Genomic DNA, 6,000 nt, shown 5'->3' on the forward strand with positions numbered 1-6,000 from the left:
CATTGATGCTATGGACTGGTCCGCCCGTTCCCCAGACCTGAATCCAATTGAGCACATCTGGGACATCATGTCTCGCTCCATCCACCAACGCCACGTTGCACCACAGACTGTCCAGGAGTTGGCGGATGCTTTAGTCCAGGTCTAGGAGGAGATCCCATCCGCCACCTCATCAGGAGCATGCCCAGACGTTGTAGGGAGGTCATACAGGCACGTGGAGGCCACACACACTACTGAGCCTCATTTTGACTTGTTTTAAGGACATTACATCAAAGTTGGATCAGCCTGTAGTGTGGTTTTCCACTTTAATATTGAGGGTGACTCCAAATCCAGACCTCCATGGGTTGATACATTTGATTTCCATTGATAATTTTTGTGTGATTTTGTTGTCAGCACATTCAACTATGTAAAGAAAAAAGTATTTAATAAGATTATTTCATTCATTCAGAACTAGGATGTGTTATTTTAGTGTTCCCTTTATTTTTTTGAGCAGTGTATATAACTGTATAAATGAACATGCACAATGTAATCATGTATGTCAACGTGTGTCAAATATGTACAGCAAATTGAAATGCTGTATGTTAAAAGCACTGTGTGTGTGTGTGTGTGTGTGTGTGTATCTATGTCCACAGCCTTTTTTTTAAAGGTAAGATGCCCAAATAATAATTTGTATTGAATGAACTGTATGAGTCAATTTGAGCGAACACATGATTTTAAGTTGACTGAATTTTTGCCTAGTTTTTCTCACGTTGGAGCAAATTTTGATCCAACTAAAAATGTTATGTTAAACAAAAAAAATGCTGTGGAACCAGTTACTGAATAATATTTAGTTGAAACAACTAGATTTTTTAAACATTGTGTACATGCAGGGCTCCCTTGCAAAAGAGGCCTTGGTCTCAGTGGGATTTCCCTGTTAAAATAAAGGTTAACCTCTTACACTCGTGGAAATTGGCTAATTGAAATGTTTCTAACAGAAGAAATATAAAAACCATATGCATGACCATGGTAGCAATAATGAAAGAGAACAATTTGGAGATTATGGGGAAATTATCAGGCCAAAAGTGAGAACACAACAGTTCACCTTACTCAAGACTGAATCCAAACATTACACTGTTGATTGTATGTGCATTTTACATTTACTGTACTTTTCAGAGCATTTGTCAACAATGAAATCTGAAAATACTCCGGATACATTTAGTAACATAATAAGAATATTCATTGGCATTTTGGAATAGGTGCAAGATAATAATAAAATATTACAAGGGTGTGAGTAAGAGGTCTAACTGGTCTCTCCAAGTGACCACACACCTCTCCAAACTGTGCACAGTTCCTAAGTCATTTCAATGCACTTTTATGACTCAAGGAAAGAGCCTTCAACTATAAAGTGCTCTTTTGAGCTCTCCTAGCTTTGCCATTGATGAACTGAAGCAAGCACACTTGTGGTTTTTTCTTTGGAACACAGCCCTGCATCTCCACCATCACACAATTACTGCTCTTGTTTACGCAATCCAAAATAAAAATCGCAATCTGGGTCAGGTGGGCATCATTTGAAAGCTTATTCTATTGCCAACATGGCTAGCTAAATTATAAAATACGATCTTACAGTTTTTGTCTGAAGTGCCTTTTGAAAGCCTAACAGATTGTAAGATGATGGAGTCATGAGATGGAGTCATGATGGAGTCAGTAGCTTGCGTTGAAGTACGTGTTCCGCGACAAATTTTCTTCACAATACAATTAACATATTCTCACTCTATTCAGGACAACCCAGGGTATGACGCATGTCATCCTTGTAACTGTGGATTAAACATAGCTATTATAAATGTTGATACTTTAAATGACATGAGTTTTCAAATATGGAAATGTAAAGTACACATTTGGACTCGGGTGTGTGGTTTGCTTGTATGACATCAAAGTGGTATTTATTATAATCCATCTCATCTTTCAGACCACATCACTCCTCTCTATTTACAGCATTTCCCTCACTCAGACAACAACAAATGCGCAAAAGTAGCCCAATTAGAGGGAGGGACCGTGGCATCTTCTTGTCGCACCCGGTGCTCAAGTTTATAACGTCTGTCAGTCAAACCGATTCAACGCTGTGAAGCGTAAAACCTGAGCTCTGATGTCATGTATAGCATGTTACTGTCATAGAAATCATTCTACTTATATGGTTACTGACCAGCCACTGCGTTCCAATTTAGGCACTTATCAGTGACAAAACCTACAATTTTCAACCAGTATATGGGATGACAGGGGCTGTGAGTGGAAAGGGCTACAATAATAATACAAATAAATACATATTAATTCCATATTATGTGTGACCTGACCTTTGTCATTAAACAGTGACCTAATCCATTAAAATAGGGAGGGGAGTTTATAACTTCAGTTATGCCTATGTTGTGAATGTGTATGTGTTAGGTCATTGCTGTGTAATTATAAGTAGTTTTGGGGACAATTCCAATTTCCACATTTCCTTCACATAACACACACACACGTAAGGGTTGGTGTGAGGTGTGACCCAGGTGCGGTGCAGGATAGACAGTAGGCTGTAGGCAGAGATGGTGAAACAAGGATCTTTACTGGTGGTCCCAAAACCAGGATACAAAATAACGGACTTTCAGTCATACTAACTATGACTGAAAACAACAATGAAACAGGGAGAACACTTCTCAAGTACCTGTACATACGTCTCGCGATCAGACACTGACTAGTACTGTTTGGCATCGAGAACTAGCAGAGAAAACAGAGCAAGGGAACACAGGGAAGTGAGGGCATAAATACACAGGTGAACAGGTAGACACAGGTGACACCAATAAGATAATGATTAGTCCAGACTGTGAGTGAAGGGTTGCCTAAGGTTGTCGGAGGATGACACCTAGTGGGTCGCTCCGGAACTACGACCCCCTCCTGTAACAGTGCCCCCCCCACCGACGAACGGCCCCAGCCGTTCACCTCGGCGCCTCCGGGTGGAGGCGACAGAATGTTGTCATCAGCCCTGGGTCCAGAATGTCCCTCCTGGGCACCCAGGACCGCTCCTCTGGCCCATAACCCTCCCAGTCCACCAGAAATTGGAGACCCCTATCTACCAGCCGGCAGTCTAGGATCCGGTCCACAGTAAAAGCCGGCTGCCCTCCAACGTGGCACAGCCGGGAAACAGGACGAGGAGGGGGAGCCAGGGGACAGGTGGCGACGGGCTTGAGGAGGGACACATGGAACGTGGGATGCACCCGCATGGTGGGGGGAAGTTGCAGGCGGTAGGCCACTGGGTTGATCCTCTACCACGCTGACCTTGGCTGGGAAGGCCAGGAAGGAGACTGTCTCTGTGTGGAACACGCACTTCTCCGCCTTGACGTAGAGCTGGTGACAGAGAAGGCGTTGGAGGACCTGCCGAACGTGCTGCTGGTGTTCACTCATGTCCTTTGAAAATATTAGGATGTCATCCAAATACACGAAGACACTGTAGTCGAGGAGGTCCCGGAGCACGTAATTTACCGCCTGGAACACCGCAGGCTCATTGGCTAGACCGAACGGCATGACTTGGTACTCGTAATGCCCACTGGGTGTGTTAAAAGCTGTCTTCCACTCGTCCCCCTCCCGAATCCTCACCAGGTTGTAGGCAAGTCCAGCTTGGTGAAGACCCGGGCTCCCTGCAACAACTCGAATGCCGTTCTCATCAGGGGGAGAGGGTAGCGGTCCTGTAACACACACACACACACATACACACATACAGGGGTTTCTAGGTGAAGCAGTGAGAGCTGAGGTAACAGTCTAGTCTCTGATTTGCCAAAGAAATCCAGACTTCTCCTGTGTGCGTATCTCAAATGTTTCCCCCAGAACCATTGGACCTTCAGTCCTGCAGTTCTTTGGGGTTTCTAATACTTCCTCAAGACTATTGCAGAGATTCTTTACATCATAGAGGTCTGTCAATACAAAAGGCAGAAGTTCTGTCAGGATTTACTACTTAGACCCTCCCCAGTGCATTTTCCCTGTAGGCAGACAGTGGCGTGTGGCGTGGGCGGCTGTGAAGGTTAGGCCAGCACACCACATAGGGACCATTCACACGAGATCCTCACTACCCAAATGGCCAACCACTGACTCTTTTATGGGCATGACCATGCTGTTGTCATGGTCTTGTGCAAATGAACTCTACTGAGAAATAAATGGTAGTTTCAAAAGGTTGTACAGTAGGGATGAACCTCAGTAAACTGAAGGAAATAAAGAGGGTATTGCCAAGTTTAGAACAGAGTATTTTGACTGTTGTTTTTCAGACTGTGTTGTGTCATGATGGATATGTGTCCCCATGTAACTTCTCAGGGAGAGGGAGAGCTGGCTAATTCATGCTGTCAGTCAGGCAGCCCCAGGAGCCTATAAAACTTCTGTAGTGTCAGATATAGAAGCGTCAAGCAGACTCAGGACGTAACTGCTCAGACAAAAACACTCCTCTGGCACCACTCTTAAGCACCCGAAATGGAACTGTCTTTGAGAAGCAGACAGAGCTGTTATGTTTTGAAATGGGGAAATAAATTGTATTATTGCTGTGTATATTTTTTCAAGTAACAAGAGAAGGTTGGAAGCGCAAGAGAGTGCGCTATCCCACGAATGGGTAAGATATCAGAGGGAAAAAACAATAGCTTCTCAGATATCAACCGCACAGATCTTCAAACTGAATGAAAGGGTTGTCTTTTACTGCAAAAGCACAACTAAAAGGAATACAGAAGCCTATTGCTTAGTTTTTAGGAGCTGTAGCTGAATCTGTCCATAGCTGATACTGCGATGCCCTTGACACTGACAGTCGCACATGGAGGAAGAGATTCATCATCAGCACAGCTGCTTGGGAATAATATTATGTAACATGTGACATACTGTACCCTAATGTACCCCGTATGTGTGGATTGGAAATAACTATCCTCAGCCTACTCCATAACATTGAACCCTCCCTAAACCTCCAGCCCGGCCCTTGGTGCTATGGGAAGAGAGAAAAAAGGAGATGGCACATGCTGTGGCAGACCTTGCCCAGCCATGCGGTCTTGGCAAGAGCCACACTCTGTTTAGCGTGGATGCACGCATGGCAGCTAATCATATAATTAGGCCCACTGAGCAAACTAGCCTGTTACTATGGTGATGTAAAGCCTCTGCGTCTGGGAGAAGCATGGGCTGAACTCCTTGGCTTACATGGAAAATCATAACAACAATATAAATACAGGCAGATTAAGGATGTTCCTGGAATTAAAGGGAAAAACATCATTAGCTTGTTAACATTATGCACTTTTCCCAACTGAGCGTGTCCTAATAAACCAGGCCGCAAAGCCCTGATCCACAGCTCTGCTTATTGATTGTGGCCTACAACTGAGGAGCATTGAGAGGTGCTTCCCAGCTAACAACAAACGTTCCCAAGACTTTAGAGAACGTTCCCTTAAGACTCTCATTAGGTCATTAACTAACATTTCATAGGAATGCTCCTGTGATGTGCAAGGACAAAGAACCAATTCCCTTAATGTCAAATAGAACTTACCCAGAACATGGTTACCAACTTAAGTTATTAATGTCCTTGACACGTTTCATGGGAACATTGCAAAAACATTCATATGTCTAGTTTTCTATGGGTTAGGATAATATTCCCTAATTGTCCCACCAAACATACAAACAACATGGTTGCCATGTTCTCAGAACTTAAGATATGAATGTACTATACACATTAAATGAGAATGTTGCAAGAACATTAGTGTCCAGTTTTCTGTGGGTTAGGAGAATATTCCATCAACGTCCCACCAAACATACACAGAACATGGTTGCCGTGTTCTCAGAACATAAGATGTTAGTGTTCTAGACACATTTCATGGGAACATGGCAAAAGCATTTGTGTCCAGTTTTCTGTGGGTTAGGATAATATTTCGTCAACGTTCCACCAAACCACATGAAGTTGCTGAGGGGAGGACGGCTCATAATAATGGCCAGAACGGAGCAAATGGAATGGCATCAAACACATTGAAAATATGTGCCCCG

This window comes from Coregonus clupeaformis, chromosome 25, assembly GCF_020615455.1.
Source record: "Coregonus clupeaformis isolate EN_2021a chromosome 25, ASM2061545v1, whole genome shotgun sequence".
Classification (NCBI taxonomy): Eukaryota; Metazoa; Chordata; class Actinopteri; order Salmoniformes; family Salmonidae; genus Coregonus; species Coregonus clupeaformis.